Source organism: Triticum dicoccoides, chromosome 3A (genome assembly GCF_002162155.2).
Source record: "Triticum dicoccoides isolate Atlit2015 ecotype Zavitan chromosome 3A, WEW_v2.0, whole genome shotgun sequence".
NCBI classification, from domain to species: Eukaryota; Viridiplantae; Streptophyta; class Magnoliopsida; order Poales; family Poaceae; genus Triticum; species Triticum dicoccoides.
Window position 1 is genome coordinate 72,859,948 of NC_041384.1, and position 18,778 is coordinate 72,878,725.

An 18,778-nucleotide genomic window follows, 5' to 3' on the forward strand; every position below is an offset into this window, starting at 1 on the left:
GCATCTCCTCTCCGGGACGGACGTCAGCATACCTACATATATAGCTCTGTTTGCTGGTTTCTTCGCCGAACTCTATAGAAGTTCGCTCAAGCACTTACTGAAAATGCCGCGTCGAAGCCTTTTATTCTCCTTTACGGAGTCAGCCAGCTGGGCCCGAACATCTTTCAGTTCAACATCCAGTCGGGTATTGGCATCTTGGAGATCGTTTTTCTCCCGCCTAACTTGTGTAAGCACACGCTCGCCAGCCTTCAGTTGTCGTTGAGCATGTTGCTCCTCCGGATTCACTCCGGGATCATCTACAAAATCTATTGATTAGATTAGCATGCAAGCCAAATATTAACTGGTATATCTCGTTCTTTTCGATAGGAACAAGTGTTACCAAATGGGGCCTTCTTGGACTCCTCCATTTTGGCCACTTCGGCCCATAGCTAGGCTTTGCACTCCTACAGCTCTTTAGACAACTGGGTATTCTTCTCAGTAAGAACCTATGCAAATAATGATCCTTAAATGAGTTGTGCCAACTGTTTCAAGTCTCAGGGGCTACTGGTATATATAATTATCAGATTTTCTTACCCGTATATCATTTACATACTGGTCCATGGCTCTGGCAAGACCATTTTGAGCAGCTCGGATGTACGCGTCCCCCGAATTGAAGGCATCAAATGCCTCTTCAGAAAAGCGGGGTCGCGGAGTACGGCCCGGCGACGCCTGTGCTTCATGGAACTCTCCACTTCGGAATTTGTAGCGGACAACCTATCCGCATCCTCAGTAGGAGGAATATCCGGCGTTGTCCCCACGTTAGCATCTGCCTCCAAGTCCGGCTCCGGAGCCCGTCTGGTGGAGGCATGGCCGACATGCTCCCCGGTACGGTCCATCGAGCATTTTTCCTGGTTTTAACCACATACATTATTATATTTTAAAGACAATAACCACGGAGCAGGGTTCTTTTTCATACCTCTGCGACGGCATCTCAGTCCTGAACGCCTTCCTTTTAAGCCTACCTGGTTTTGGTGCCCCTTGTTGGTGAGTCACTGCGGGTTCGGCATGGCATCCCGAGGGCCTTCCCTACAAGACACCATACGTGTGCGGTGGGTGAAGTGCGAAAAAGGGGATCCTTCTCAGAAGTTGGGACTCCGGTTTTACTTACATGCGATGCAGGGAGCAATCCAGGATAATCGGCGGTGATAGCCACGAAGGCACCATCGCAGCTTAACTGATAAAACATCCTGTCGATGAGCTCCACGAATATGTCCGGATCTTCTTCGAGTCCGGGATCGAGGGCCCGATCAGGGTCCTCTAACTATGGAGATGGGCTGTGAATCTCCCTCACAACTTTTCGTAGTTCCTGCTATGAAATAGCAGGGTAAGTATTTATGACAAAGAAAGCGGGAAGGCTTGGAGTAAAAAGCAGCAGCTCACCCAGTTTGGGGGGTTGTACATGGAGAATCCATCCCGCGGCTTAATACGGATGAACTCCTCTTCCTCTCCCTTATATAAATCGGACAATATTTTCACCAGAGCGGCGGCGGTGTCCGGACCTTTACGGCCGCAGCGGGTGGCATCGTCTTCTCCATTGAAGTGCCACATGGGCTGTCCCCGATGTTGAAGTGGCTGCATCCCCCGCGTTATACAGATTGACATAACCTCGATTATTGTCAGTCTTGATTCGGCCAGTGTCTTTATCTGGCTCATCAGGTAAATGACTTCTCTGTTATGTTCCTCCTGGGGGCTCTGAGGGCGCCAGCTACGACGTTTCTTCAAAGGGGCGTTGTTGAACTCAGGAAGGCCCATCCGACTAGGGTCTGGGAGGGGAATGTCCTCCATATAAAACCACTCCAAAGGCCAGTCTTCGGATGTCTTCTTCGGAGTACCGGACAGGTATCCGGTCCCAGCGATGCGCCATATTTCGGCTCCGCCCACTTGAAATATTGACCCCTTCTGTGTACGGGGCACAAGGCAGAATAGCCTCTGCCATAGCTCGAAATGAGCTTCGCAGCCCAGAAACAGCTCGCAAAGGGCAACATAGCCTGCGATGTGTAATATGGAGGCGGGAGTAAAGTTATGCAGCTGGAGGCCATAGAACTCTAGGAGCCCATGGAGGAATGGATGGATTGGAAATCCTAGTCCCCTCAATAAATAAGGGATGAGGCATACCCGCTCCCCCGTGGATGGGTTGGGAAAGCTTTCCGCTTGCTCCCCGCCATTATAAGTGGCTAGTCCGGCTCGGACGGGGACCATGTACGCAGGAGGGAGAAACCCCTGGGTCTGCAACTCTACTAGTTGGCTATGGGGAATAGAACACTTCTCCCAACTACCTAGCTTAGGGCTACGAGGGCGAGAGGAGGAGCTGCGGTGGCCGGCCATGATGGGATGGATTTTTCCGGGCATGCTCCGATGGATACTCGCTGTGGGAAGGTGGTGTGATCTAGATCTGAAGATCCCCTACTGTTTAAATAGACGATTCATCTACCTGGTTAGGGTGGTAAATGTAAAAACACCCCGACCTCTCGCATTCGCTCGACACGTGGAAGATAGCCATTATTAAGGCACAGAAGCCGAGGAGTGCAACATTCATGGGAGGCCGGACACAACTCGTTACGACATGTACTCAGGATTTGGAGGAGAACCCGCCTTGCAATGCCGAAGACAATCTACGCGCCGGACTCATCATCATTGAAGCCTGGTTCGGGGGCTACTGAGGGAGTCCTGGATTAGGGGATCCTCGGACAGCCGGACTATATACTTTGGCCAGACTGTTGGACTATGAAGATACAAGATTGAAGACTTCGTCCCGTGTCTAGATGGGACTCTCCTTTGCGTGGAAGGCAAGCTTGGCAATTCGGATATGTAGATCTCCTCCCTTGTAACCGACTCTATGTAAGCCTAGCCCCTCCGGTGTCTATATAAATCGGAGGGTTTAGTCCGTAGGACAACAACAATCATACCATAGGCTAGCTTCTAGGGTTTAGCCTCTCCGATCTCGTGGTAGATCAACTCTTGTAATACTCATATCATCAAGATCAATCAAGCAGGAAGTAGGGTATTACCTCCATCGAGAGGGCCCGAACCTAGGTAAACATTGTGTCCCCCCGCCTCCTGTTACCATCCGCCTTAGACGCATAGTTCGGGACTCCCTACCCGAGATCCACCGGTTTTGACACCGACAACCATGTCCAGCTCAGGGATGGTGACGTCGCCGGCAGTAGAGAGGGTCAACTGGGTTTCGAGGCCCTCCCATTGGCGCTTGTCGTGGGTGTTCATGGAGTCCTCCATGACCCGCCTCATGAGCTCAACCTCCTCCTCCTCGGTCATGGGAGGTGTCGGTGGCGGGGACAGGGACGGAGATGGCGCCAGCGTGACGCCGTGCACACGCCTACGCCCGCGCATTTCAGGCGGCTGTCAGCACAAACAGTACGCGGGCGGCGCGTGCTCGGAGGACGACTGGCAAAAAATGACTGCCGTCGCAGGTCGTGCTCGCCGCGGAACCACGTATCCCACAACGATGAATCAATGGCGTACCTGCGGTCGTAGAGCAGATCTGGTGGCAGGTGGGCGCGGTCGCTCACCTGCATTGGTGGGATTGGCACGCAATCCGCGGAGAGATGCCAATTGTTGGGGAGGTGAGCACCTACCCACGGCAATGGCATCGCTGTCTGCCAATAGCGCTGGCAGATGTCTACGTTGCGGGGCGGTCGGCGACACGATAGCAAACGCCCGTGGTGAGGGCGGCGGGGACCTGTTGGAGCGGCGACGACGGGAGGAGTAGCCAGATGTTGGTTCTAAATCCGATGTACCTCATAGTAGGGGTCCTAAGCTAGGCATCTTGGAGCGATGGTAACACGGACACACGATTTTACTCAGGTTCGGGCTCTCTCGAAGAGATAATACCCTACGTCCTCCTTTTGATTGTATTGATATGGGGTGTAGTACAGAGTACATGTATCTACCACGAGATTGTTCTAATGAATACGAGTTGCCCTATTGACTAGCCTGGCCTCAGTTTGTATAATACATCAGACGAGTAGGGTTTAGGAGAGTCCTCGGCTTGGGCGCCAAGTCTTGTGGAGTCTTCCTTGTATTCTTCATGGGCTTCCTGAAGTGGCCCATTAGTGAACCGCCATGAGGGTCCTCGGCCTGATCCACTTGGTCGCGAGATGACATGGTGAGTACTCCCAGTCCAGGATACCGTCAGTAGCCCCCTGAACCGGTCTTCAAGTTGGGGACGCTCCTCGGTTCTTCCGAACTATTCTTCATCTTTGAAAGTGCAACTATCACCGGGTGGTTTTGGTAATTCCTAACAACATATAACTCATTGAGCTAATGCTACTTAAAGATAAACATTTCAGGAAATCTCAGTGATTGGCATGGCATGGATGAGAAAAGTGGATCCCTCAAAATTCGAAGGACAAAGAATTGGCTCAAGCTCAAAGCTCAGGACTCTACATCTTTTCATTTTAAGTGATCCAAGATCACATTGAGTCCATAGGAAAAGCCAATACTATTAAGAGGGGATGAGGTGTTGCCTAATGGCTTGCTTGCTAAAAGTGCTTAGTGATATGATCCAAAACCCTCAACTACTTTCTCACATCCACATATGTCTCAAACCAAAAGTCAAACTCGGCCCCACCGAAACTTTCTATCTGGCGCCACCGAGTTCAGTTGACATAGCCACTGCTAGAAACCCTAGTCTTTCCGGTCTCACCGAGATGGATTGTAATCTCTCCGTTTCCCTTCGTAACGTTTCGGTCCAACCGAGATGAGCGATAGGTCCCACTGAGATTGCAATGCAAACTCTCTATTTCCCTTTCGTAACGTTTCAGTCCAATCGAGATGAGCGAATCGGTCCCACCGAGTTTGCCTAACCAACTCTTTGTTAGTCCATTACCAAGATCGGTCTCACCGAGTTTGTGTAATCGGTCTCGCCGAGATTATGTTATGCCCTAACCCTAACAAAATCGGACCCATCAATTTGACATGTCGGTCCCACCGAGAATTCTAACGTTCACATTTTGAACTAAATCGGTCTGACCGAGTTTCATGATTCGGTCCCACCGAGTTTGGTGATTTGTGTACGGTTAGATTTTGTGTGGAGGCTATTTATACCCCTCCACCCACTCTTCATTCATGGAGAGAGCTATCAGAACATGCCTACACTTCCAACATATATTTTTTGAGAAAGAACCACCTACACTTGTGTTGAGGTCAAGATATTCCACTCCAACCACATAAATCTTGATCTCTAGCTTTCCCCAAGTTGCTTTCCACTCAAATCATCTTTCCACCAAATCCAAATCATGTGAGAGAGAGTTGAGTGTTGGGGAGACTATCACTTGAAGCACAAGAGCAAGGAGTTCATCATCAACACACCATTTGTTACCTCTTGGAGAATGGTGTCTCCTAGATTGGTTAGGTGTCACTTGGGAGCCTCCGTCAAGATTGTGGATTTGAACCAAGGAGTTTCTACGGGCAAGGAGATCGCCTACTTTGTGAAGATCTACCCTAGTGAGGCAAGTCGTTCATGGGCGACGACCATGGCGGGATAGACAAGGTTGCTTCTTCGTGGACCCTTCATGGGTGGAGCCCTCTGTGGACTCAAGCAACCGTTACCCTTCGTGGGTTGAAGTCTCCATCAATGTGGATGTACGATAGCACCACCTATCGGAACCACGCCAAAAATCTCCGTGTCTCCAATTGCGTTTGCACACTCCAAACTCCTCCCTTTACCTTCATATGCAATTGTTTTACTTTCCACTGCTATACTCTTAGAATTGCATGTGTAGGTTGATTGCTTGACTTGTGTTAAGTTGCTAAAATATTCCAAGAACTAAAATTGGGAAAAAGGCTAGATCTTTTATTTTGTCAAGTAGTCTAATCACCCCCTCTAGACATACTTTCGATCCTACAAGTGGTATCAGAGCTTTGGTCTCCATTTGCTTTGATTTCCATAGCTTTTGGTGGTCATAGCCTTGGTTGCACAACCTAGGAGAGTATGGCGTCTAGCAAGGGAAATTACCACCATAGAGGTCCTTACTTTGATGGTACTAATTTTGCTAGTTGGAAGCATAAGATGAAAATGCATATTCTTGGACATAACCCTGCCGTTTGGGATATTGTGTGTATTGGCTTGCAAGGTGAATTCTTTGATGGGAGAGAACCAAACCGTGAAGCTACCGCGAAAGAGTTGAAGATGCTACAATACAATGCTCAAGATTGTGATATTCTCTTCAATGGATTATGCCCCAAAGAATTCAACAAAATCAGCCGTCTTGAGAATGCAAAGGAAATTTGGGATACTTTGATTGATATGGACGAAGGTACAGAATCTGTCAAGGAATCCAAATTGGACGTGCTTCAAAGTCAGCTTGACAAGTTCAAAATGAAGGATGGTGAAGGCGTCGCTGAAATGTACTCTAGGCTTGCTCTCATCACAAATGAGATTGCCAGCTTAGGAAGTGAAGAGATGACCAATAGATTCATCATCAAGAAGATCCTAAGAGCCTTGGATGGAAAATATGATACCATGTGCACATTGGTCCAAATGATGCCCAATTACAAAGATCTCAAGCCAACGGAGGTTATTGGAAGAATTGTTGCTCATGAGATGTCACTCAAGGATAAGGAAGAGCTTCATAACAAGTCAAGTGGTGCTTACAAAGCCTCGTGTGATGCTCCCACATCATCAAGTGAGAAGCAAACCTTCAATGAAGAATTGAGTCTAATGGTGAAGAACTTCAACAAGTTCTACAAGAGTAGAAGCAAGGAAAGAGGTTCCAAGTCAAGGTCCTACAATTACAAAAGATCTTCTAGTCATGAGCACAATTGCTACAATTATGGAAGACCCCGACACTATTCCAATGAGTGTATGGATCCCTACAAAAGAAGAGAAGATTCTCCTTACAAAAGAAGAAGTAGAAGAGAAGAATCACCATCAAGAGAAAGGAGTAGAGATGATCGTTATGAACGAAGACCCTCTCGGAGAAGCAAGGACTCAGAAAGGAAGGACAAGTCATCAAGGAGCTACACAAAAAGGAGACATCAAGCTCATGTTGGTGAATGGGTATCCGGTTCCGACTCCGACGATCACTCCGAAAGAAGGTATCACTCTGACTCCGAATATACTCAAGATGAAGGTGTTGCCGGACTAGCACTTGTGACAACCAACTCCTTCGACATATTTGGCTCACCAAATGAAGGAATTGGGAGATGCTTCATGGCTAAAGGTCCAAAGGTAACACAACCCGAGTATGTTGATTTCAATAGTGATGAAGATGATTTGCTAGGAGATGATGATTTACTTGTTGAAAACTCTAGTTATGAAAACTATGATGAGCTTGCTATTAATCATGATAATCAAGATAAAACGAATGACGATGATAAGAAGGAGATTGAGCGTCTAACTAAAGAACTAAACACTCTTAAGTTAGCTCATGAAACTACCTTGGAAGATCATCGAGAACTTTTAAAGACTCATGAAAAGCTACGCTTTGAAGAGCTCAACCTTGGGCAAGAACATGAGTGTTTAAAGGCAATCAATGATGATCTTCGCAAGAAAAGTTCTTCTTACATTGCCAAGCGTTTACCTTGTCTACTTACATGCCACAAGTCAAATCTAGTAACAAGAACAAGAAAGATTCTTCATCTAGTAGTAACAACAATCATGCTAAATCCAATGTTGTTGCTTCTAGTAGCTCTCTTGATTCCACTAATGATTCTCTTAGCCAAGTTACACTTGGGCAAGAAAATAGCTTATTGAAGGGAATTATAGAGAAAGGTGTTTACAAGAGCCTTGCCGGAAGTAGCAATTTGAGGAAATTGTACGCAAGCAAGGAAGACACCGGAAGAATCAAGGTGTTGGTTTTGAACAAAAGTTCAATGCCAATGGAGTTGAGTGGGAAGAAGATCAATACCCCAAGACAAAGTTTGTTCCTCAACAAGATAAGTATGATCATACTTCTTTCAAAGGAACACAATCTCAAGATGATCTTCCACCACAAGACCACAAGCTAAAAGGCAAGGACAATCTTCAAGAGGAGGTTGATGCATTTGAAGAAGCACCCAAAGCCTTGGTCAAGTGGGTTCCCAAGACTACATCAAGTTCTACTTCATCAAGTACGACTACAACTCCAAGGATTCCCATCAAGATGGTGTGGATCCCGAAGAAGAAGAACTAGAGAGTTCTTGAGGGTGACTCCGCCAACATACTTCACTCATATCATTTTTGCAAGGACAAGTGCAAACAACTTTCATATCTTGTACTAGTTCAAGAAGTCACAAACCCTCTTGTTGGTAAGACAAGGGACAAGGTAACCTAATGCTTCCATGGACATCATCTTGTGTACACATCACTCTATGTCTATGGATATCCTTGTTTGTTCCTTGTGGGACTAACCCATGTAGGTATTGAAAGTGCAACTCATTCCAAAGGATTGCTCCGAATGATCTACATCAACATTGAGCATCCACATCTTCAACACCTACATGAAGTCATCATCGACAAAACCCAAGGTTAGTTGATCCCTCTTAAGGGGGATATCACATCTAGGGGGAGCTTTACTCTAATCAATTGAGTTAAAGCAACTCTAATGGTGTGAACACAACAATGTTTTATGAAAAAGTGGTAACCCCACTTGTGCTTAAACGATGAGTATGACCTATGATCAAATGTTCTCATTTGACTCCTAAGTCAATATACTCATATATAGATGACCTAGTCATCGCCAATTGCTTGATAAATGCTAGAGTGTTTGTGCATGCTTTGTCACATATTTCTTTTGCCATCTTATTGTGTGAGCATGTTGGTTGCATACTTTACCCATTCGAGGACATCCATTTGTTGCTTTGATTGTTTGGCCTTTTCTCTTTTGCCAAATGGATGGACAAGAATGCCTAAGAACTCCGTCTAGCTATCTATGCTTTTCTCGTCTCAAACTCTATTCATGCTACATCACAAAGTTTGAACAAGTCAGATTCGAACCACTCTGTGTGACGAGCACTCGGAGTTCCCGATTCGTCATAGACTTAAACTTCCAAAACCTCTTTGTGTATTTCGGTCTGACCGATTCATCCTTTTCGGTCCTACCGAGATCACTTAGTTGATCTAGGTTTTCAATCTCGGTGCAACCGATTAGAACCTTTCGGTCACACCGAGTTGCAGTAACTGCATGCAGTTTTGCATCTTGGTGCCACCGAGTTGTTCCACTCAGTCACACCAACAGGGTTAGGTTATATATACCGACGGGTCAAATTTTGGAAATTTTTCCGAAACCTCTTTGCCCGCGCATAACCTACTCTGCCTCTTTGGGTATCCGGATCATCCTCTCGTTGCCAGCGACCTCCCGCCGCTGGTCTCCGCCGCCTTCAATGGCAATCTGCCCCGCCGTTGCCGCCGTAGCAAGTTCGCAGCCGAACTAGGGTACGAACTTGATCTTTGTGCTAATCCATAACTCTGATTCTTAGCACATTGCTTTGCCATGATTCTTGCCATGAATGAAATCATCCTGTCCAGCGAAAACGTCCCGTAGATTAGTTTTGATTTGAAAATTTAGGGTTAGGTCTCCGCCGAATTCATCTCGAAACGACCGAGTTGTAGAAATTGGTCTCACCGATTTGGCTTAGGCCATTGCACATGCGGTTTCGGTCTGAGCGAAAATTGCAAATTGGTGTGACTGAGTTCAATTCTCTGTGAAACCCTAGAAGTTTTGGTGCCATCGAACTGTGACTCGGTCTGACCGAGTTCACTAGTTTAGGTTCCAAAAACTGCTTCGGTATCATTGAGTTTACAAATCAGTAGATCCGAAATGCTTTCTGTGAAGAACTAAAACTAAGTTTTTGAGTCAATTGTTTTGCAAAACTCCTGTACTTTTTGATGCTCATCTACTCTACCTCATCTATAATCTATTCACAGGATCTGCTGACAGTTTGCCTGCACGATGTCTGACTAAAGTGATAGCCAGAACAAGTCTGAGGAGCAGGTTCAACTGAGTGAGGGCACTAGTCCCTCCAGTTTTTCTGATGATGGCAGCAGGAGCACACCAAGTAACTTGCCAAAGGCAGCTACCAGGACAAGGAAGAAGAAAACTTCTGATTCAGAGGATGAAGATTATGTGGCTTTTGAGGATGATGCCACTTCAAATAAAAAGGTGCTGAAAAAGGAGTAACGCTCAGCTGCTACAGTCAAGCCAGGGATGCATAAGAAGGCACTAGCAAAGAGAGTCCCCATGTCTAAGGCCAGAGCATCCACTGCTGAAACCTCCAAGCCATCTAAAGAGGTAGTTGGAGAAGGCAAGAAAAGGAAGGAAAGGGTCAAGAAGACCACTGCCAGAGTGCTTGGCAGATCATCAATTATGAGAGATGATGATGAAGAGGAAGAGGATGCTGCACCAGCACCCAAAGCTCAAAAGCTCATGGGAGATGCAATCAGATCATGGGCTGCTCCATCTAAGCCCAAAGTTGCTCCTAAGGCTACTACTCCAGCTCAAAAGCCTAAACCCAAGAGAAGCACTAGAAACATTCCTGCTGTGGAAAAGAACAAGGCACCAGTGCCTGAAGCTGCTGAAGAAGATGAAACTCAAGTGCTAAGGAAGCTGAAACCCAAGATACCTGACCACAATGATGCACATCCAGTTGTAGAAAACATGAAAATCAGGAAGGATGCAGGACTGAGACTATGGAGACAGTCTGATCCATATGCTGTCAGGAGGAGAACTACTGTGGACTACAGGTTTCACACCAAGGAACAACAAGATTTTTATGAGACAGTGTTGCTTGACAAGAAGCCCATTGTGTGTGACATGAAATGGGTTGATTGGGAATACATCCAGGAGAATGAAGATCACTATCCAGGTGTATATGACAGCTTCAAGGCATGTGGAGTTGATACCTTTGTGGCCCAGAAGCTCACCAAGTGGAACGATGAGCTGATCATGCAGTTTTACTCCACCACCCACTTCTATCCAGATGGAAGGATAGTTTGGATGTCTGAGGGTACCAGGTACCAATCTTCTATTGATGAATGGGCTCAGTTGATCAAGGCCCCAAAAGAAAGTGAGGATGACTTGGATATTTATGCTGAGAAGAAGAAAGACCACAACACAATGGCCAACATGTACAAAGAGATCCCAGATGCTGCTTTGGATACTCACAAGTTTGGATCTGTCCACTACTTGTTGTCTGGTCTGCCTACTATAAATTGGATCCTTAGACACACACTGCTACCCAAGTCAGGTGATCACAAGATGATCAAAGGACATGCTATAAACTTGCTGCACATATTTGATGTCCCACAGAAGTTCAAGGTCATGAGTTTGATTGTTGAGACAATCAAGAGGACTGCTTCTGACCAGAAGAGAAGTTGTGGGTATGCCCCACAAATTCAGGAGCTCATCAACTCAAAGATGGGCACAGACACATATCTTTTGGATAAGGAGCACCTGCCCATATACCGTGAATTTGAAGACAACACTGTGGTGATGGATGAAAATGAACCATCTTCAGCTCAAGCACATGAGAAGAGAGAGAAGGCAAGGGTAGAGAAAGCTGCAAAGATGCCAACTGTTAAAGAGGCATCTCAAGTGTTCTTGAAATCCAAACAAGATCAACTTGGATATCTGATCCAATCCACCTTGAGGATTGAGAAGGGCTTGGCCACCCTAACTCAAAACCAGGAGAGTTTAGAGAGGATCGTTGAGCAGAAGTTCTATGATCTAGATGTCAAGGTAACTGAGATCCAAACTGCAGTTGAGCAGCTACAGGAGGAAGCAAAGGAGAAGACGGGCAAGTCTACCACTGATGCTTTCAAGCGAGTGCCACGTGGTCCAAGGTCTGCTGTAGTGCCCATGACAGATACTCGAGCTTTAGTGTCAGCACCAGCAGCCATAGCTCTAGTGCCACCTCCAGCACCCACTCCATCAGCTCCAACTACTTCATCGAAAGCCTTCGTCCTTGGAGTTCTCTCTACACCACCTTCAGAAGATCAAGCCTGAGAGTCGTTTAGCACTATGCATTTTTGAACTTTTTGGTAACTTGTTGCCGAAGGGGGAGAAAAATGTATAGATCATAGGCTTCAAGAGAGAGTGTGGTTCTTTTTATCTCTCTTGCTATTTTGGTTGAACTTCTTTATTGAGTGCTTGTGTGAGATACTTTATGTCCTTGTGAGATACTTGTTGATCATGTGGTTGATCATATGCTACCCTTAATGTTTGGTTGAATGATGCTATCATTTATATTCCTTATATGATCATTCACTTGCTTGGTGATGAGTGCATGCTTTTAATCTCTATCATTTTGAGTGCTCCACTAAGATGTATGTGACATGGAAGAGTAACCCATGATCCTAATTGATTGGGCATTTGCATTCAAAAGTAGATTTTAAATAATGCACAAATTTAGGGGGAGCTCTTGCTTATCACATACTTCTCAAAGCGACGATGTTTTTTTCACTCTTATTTATCATTTGTCGAAGCTTTGATCTATATGTTGTCATCAATTACCAAAAAGGGGGAGATTGAAAGTGCAACTATCCCTGGGTGGTTTTGGTAATTCCTAACAACATATAACTCACTGAGCTAATGCTACTTAAAGATAAACATTTCAGGAAAGCTCAGTGATTGGCATGACATGGATGAGAAAAGTGGATCCCTCAAAATTCTAAGGACAAAGAATTGGCTCAAGCTCAAAGCTCAGGACTCTACATCTTTTCATTTTAAGTGATCCAAGATCACATTGAGTCCATAGGAAAAGCCAATACTATTAAGAGGGGATGAGGTGTTGCCTAATGGCTGGCTTGCTCAAAGTGCTTAGTGATATGCTCCAAAACCCTCAACTACTTTCTCACATCCACATATGTATCAAACCAAAAGTCAAACTCGGCCCCACCGTAACTTTCTATCTGGCGCCACCGAGTTCAGTTGACATAGCTACTGCCAGAAACCCTAGTCTTTCTGGTCTCACCGATAGGGATCTCGGTCTCACCGAGATGGGATTGTAATCTCTCTGTTTCCCTTCGTAACGTTTTGGTCCAACCGAGATGAGCGATCGGTTCCACCGAGATTGCAATGCAAACTCTCTATTTCCCTTTTGTAATGTTTTGGTCCAACCGAGATGAGCGAATCGGTCCCACCAAGTTTGCCTGACCAACTCTCTGTTAGTCCATTACCAAGATCGGTCTCACCGAGTTTGTGTAATTGGTCTCACCGAGATTACATTATGCCCTAACCCTAACAAAACCGGTCCCACCGAGTTGACATGTCGGTCCCACCGAGAATCCTAACGTTAACATTTTGAACTAAATCGGTCTGACCGAGTTTCATGATTTGGTCCCACCGAGTTAGATTTTGGGTGGAGGCTATTTATACCCCTCCACCCACTCTTCATTCATGGAGATAGCTATCAGAACATGCCTACACTTCCAACATACATTTTCTGAGAAAGAACCACCTACACTTGTGTTGAGGTCAAGATATTCCACTCCAACCACATAAATCTTGGTCTCTAGCTTTCCCCAAGTTGCTTTCCACTCAAATCATCTTTCCACCAAATCCAAATCCCGTGAGAGAGAGAGAGTTGAGTGTTGGGGAGACTATCATTTGAAGCACAAGAGCAAGGAGTTCATCATCAACACACCATTTGTTACCTCTTGGAGAGTGGTGTCTCCTAGATTGGTTAGGTGTCACTTGGGAGCCTCCGTCAAGATTGTGGAGTTGAACCAAGGAGTTTGTACGGGCAAGGAGATCGCCTACTTCGTGAAGATCTACCCTAGTGAGGCAAGTCCTTCGTGGGCGACGACCATGGTGGGATAGACAAGGTTGCTTCTTCGTGGACCCTTCGTGGGTGGAGCCCTCCGTGGACTCGCGCAACCGTTACCCTTCGTGGGTTGAAGTCTCCATCAACGTGGATGTATAATAGCACCACCTATCAGAACCACGCCAAAAATCTCTGTGTCTCCAATTGCGTTTGCACACTCCAAACTCCTCCCTTTACCTTCATATGCAATTGTTTTACTTTCCGCTGCTATACTCTTAGAATTGCATGTGTAGGTTGATTGCTTGACTTGTGTTAAGTTGCTAAAATCTGCCAAGAATTAAAATTGGGAAAATGCTAGATCTTTTATTTTGTCAAATAGTCTAATCACCCCCCTCTAGACATACTTTAGATCCTACAATCTTTGGTCGTCGGTCTTGAAAGTTGGTTCAACAAATATTCTCATCTCCGATCTCGAGGATCGCCGAGGTGTACCCGAAGAGTTCACACGTCGGGCATCCAAGGAGCCCCTTTAAGTTCTCGACCTTTATTATTGCCTTGTTATTTTTACGCCCTGTCTCGGGTTTGAAGTTTTTTCCCTGTGGAACGGTGTCCTCTTGCATCCAAGCTCCAACGTCGGACTATATCCTAGGTATCTTTTTGCAGCCGAGCCCCAACGCGAGTCTGCATCTGAGGTGTCATAGATTACCTAGGTTTGAAAAAGTTGAAGGAGTTCAACCAAGCTTAATGCGGGAAATGCCCTCTATGGAGCTAGCCACTTGCATCTGATCTTTATGCCGAATTGCTTCCGAGGTGGTGCACCACCTCGACCGTGGGCTGAATTTTGATTGCTGCAATTTATTCTCTACCGAGATGTATAACTAGTAGCCCTCAAGGTGCATGTCGGCCTGAAATCCGGGATGCACCTGAAATCCAAGGACCCCTTAGTCTGGATGAAATAAAAACCGCTGATCCCAGTAGTCCCTGAGACTCAGGTCAATTCATCAAATCGGCCCGAGGATCAATTCCTTGCTCGGCATCATACTAAGGAACGGAAACGCAATGTGCATAGACCTCGAGACTCAGGTTGGGTGCGGCCGACCAACCTGAGGATTGTAGTCTCCTTAGAAACTGTTTTGCACATTTAAATTATCTGCATTGAATAGGCAATTTAGTAGCCCCCGAGCCACTGGTCGGGTGGCAACACCAGATTAGGAGATCGATGTACACCTTTAATGGCTTTTAATTGAGAAGTGTGAAGCCCACTAGCCCCCGAGCCTTAATTTGGGCAAGGGTGGCCGAATTCAGGATCAATATCCGGAGTAAATTGACTTTAATCACAATTTATGTGTAATGATTCTATGTATACAAGTACTTTACATCATTAATGCTACAAAAATTTGCTGACCAATCATCAACTTCAATCCCCTCGGCCAATAGCCGGGGAGTGTTTGTCCTACATTATAAAGCCTTTATGAGGGCAAAGATTTACGGCAAACAAGGCAATCTGACCATACGGTTTATATAATACACCAGTGGCCCAAGGTTTAGGAGAGTCCTCAGCTGGGTGCCAAGTCTTGTGGAGTATTCCTTGTATTCATCATGGGCTGCCCAAAGTGACCCATTAGTGAAATGCCATGGGGGTCCTCGCCCGATCCACTTGGTCGGGAGACGACATGGTGAGTACCCCCTAATCCATGACACCGTCACCAGTCTCATGGTCGTGCTTCCCCCTGCCGACCTAATGCCAGCCCATGGCACCGGTGAGGTGGTGTATGAGAGGGGATGCGCCGACGGCTAGGGTTTGATCGCCCGTGTCGGGGCTCGAGGAGGCAGTAGGGTTCAAAAGTGGAAGCTGTGGACTATCTGTTCCATGATTTCCACATTAAGAAGTAGCACGACCAGGGCAGCCGGGTGGCTGGCAACCGGGGCCCGCCACCCATGCGAAGTTATTTTGGGCGGTGGAGGTAGGTGGACGACCGCCACGCGTCCTTGAGGCGGACGAGAACCAAGCGCGTGCTCATCCGTTTGATGTTAGTGTGGATGCAATCCAGAAGCAATTTTGCTCTAAAAATGGGGCGGACCAAACGCGAAGCGGATATAATTTGCGGATGCGGCCGCACGTTGGGCCCTGGTGTGTGTCTATTGGGCCCATACGTACACTCGTGGACCAGATGGGATAGCTGGTTGGAGCTGCCCTTACATCCATGTGCGTTAACCACTAATAACCCACAAGTATAAGGGATCGCAACCGTTTTCGAGGGTAGAGTATTCAACCCAAATTTATTGATTCAACATAAGGGGAGCCAAAGAATATTCTCAAGTATTAGGAGTTGAGTTGTCAATTCAACCACACCAGAAATACTTAATATTTGTGGCAAAGTATTTAGTAGCAGAGTAGTATGGAAGTAACGATAACGGTGGCAAAAGTAATAGTATCAGTGTTGTAGCAATCGTAACAGTGGCAACGGAAAAGTAATAGAGCAAAGATCAATATGAAATGAGCTCGTAGGCAATGGATCAATGATGGATAATTATGTCGGATGGGATTCATCATGCAATAGTTATAACATAGGGTGACACAGAACTAGCTCCAATTCATCAATATAATGTAGGCATGTATTCCGAATATAGTCATACGTGCTTATGGAAAAGAACTTGCATGGTATCTTTGTCCTAGCCTCCTGTGGCAGCGGGGTCCTAGTGGAAACTAAGGGATATTAAGGCCTCCTTTTAATAGAGTACCAGACCAAAGTATTAGCACTTAGTGAATACATGAACTCCTCAAACTACGGTCATCACCGGGAAGTGTCCCGACTATTGTCACTCTGGGGTTCCCGAATCATAACACATAGTAGGTGACTATAATTTGCAAGATAACATCAACAACACAAATATATTCATGAAAACATAATAGGTTCGGATCTGAAATCATGGCATTCGGGCCCTAGTGACAAGCATTAGGCATAGCAAAGTCATAGCAACATTAATCTTAGAACATAGTGGATACTAGGGATCAAACCCTAACAAAACTAACTTGATTACATGGTAAATCTCATCCAACCCATCACGGTCCAGCAAGCCTACAATGGGATTACTCACACACGGTGGTGAGCATCATGAAATTGGTGATGGAGGATGGTTGATGATGACGATGGCGATGGATTCCCCTCTCCGGAGCCCAGAACGGACTCCAGATCTGCCCTCCCGAGGAAGAACAGGGCTTGGCGGCGGTCCATATCGTAAAACGTGATGAATCCTTCTCTCTGAATTTTTTTCTCCCCGAACATGAAAATATGGAGTTGGAGTTGAGGTCGGTGGAGGTCCTGGGACCCACAAGGACAGAGGGCGCGCCCCCACCCTTGTGGCCAGGTGTGGGCCCCCTTCGGTTGATTCTGTCGCCAATATTTTTTATTTATTCTAAAACTTATCTCCGTGAAGTTTCAGGTCATTCCGAGAACTTTTATTTCTGCACAAAAATAACACCATGACAATTTTGCTGAAAACAATGTCAGTCCGGGTTAGTTCCATTCAAATCGTGCAAGTTAGAGTCCAAAACAAGGGCAGAAGAGTTTACAAAAGTAGATATGATGGAGAGGTATCAACCCCCCCAATCTTAACCCATTGCTTGTCCTCAAGCAATTCAGTTGACAAACTAAAAGTGATAAAGAAAAACTTTTACAAACTGTGTTTGATCTTGTTGTTGCAAATATGTAAAGCCAACATTCAAGTTTTCAGCAAAGATTATGAACTAACCATATTCACAATTACGTTTAGGTCTCACATTTACTCATATCAATGGCATAATCAACTAGCGAGCAATAATAATAAATCTCGGATGGCAACACTTTTTCAAAAAATCATGATATGGTATTACAAAATGGTATCTCGCTAGCCTTTTTTGAGACTGCAAAACATAAGTGCAGAGCACCCCTGAAAATCAAGGACTGACTAGACATTGTAATTCATGGCAAAAAAGATCTAATCACAGTCATACTCAATATAAATTAATAACAATGCATACAAATGATAGTGGTGCTCTCTAACTGGTGCTTTTTATAAGAGGGTGATGACTCAGCAATAAAAGTAAATAGATAGGCCCTTCGCAGAGGGAAGCAGGAATTTGCAGAGGTGCCAGAGCTTGAGTTTTGAAATAGAGATAAATAATATTTTGAGCAGTATTCTTTCATTGCCAACATAACAACTAAGAGATCTCGGTATCTTCCATACTAGGTACATTATAGGCGGATCCCAAACAGAATGGTAAAGTTTATACTCCCCATCATCAACAAGCACATTCCACGGCTGGTCCTAAACAACGGGTACCGTCCAACTAACAACAGTCCTGGGAGAGTTTTGTTTGCAATTATATTTTGATTTGATTTGAGCATGGGACTAGGCATCCTGGTTACCAGCCATTTTCTCATGAATGATGAGCTGAGTCCACCCATCATGAGAATAACCCACCTAGCATGGAAGAAATTGACATGCCTAGTTGCTATGAGCGATTCGAGCATACAAAACAGACTATCATTTGAAGGTTTAGAGTTTGTCACATGCAAATTTACTTGGAACGACAGGTAAATACCGCATATAGGTAGGTATGGTGTACTCATATGGAACAACTTTGGGTTTATGGAAGTGGGTGCACAAGCAGTATTCCCGCTTAGTACAAGTGAAGGCTAGAAAAATACTGGGGAGCAACCAACTAGAGAGCGATATTGAGATTAACCAATATTGAGTGCAAGCATGGGTAGGATATAAATCACCATGAACATAAATATCATGGAGCCTATGTTGATTTTCTTTCAACTACATGTGTGAACATGTGCCAAGTCAAGCCACTCGAATCATCCAAAGGAGGATACCATCCTATCATACTACATCACAACCATTTTAATTTTCATGTTGGCACGCAAGGTAAACAATTATAAACTCCTAGCTAATTAAGCATGGCATGAGTAACTATAATCTCTAATTGTCATTACAAACATGTTTCATTCATAATAAGCTGAATCAAGAATGATGGACTAATCATATT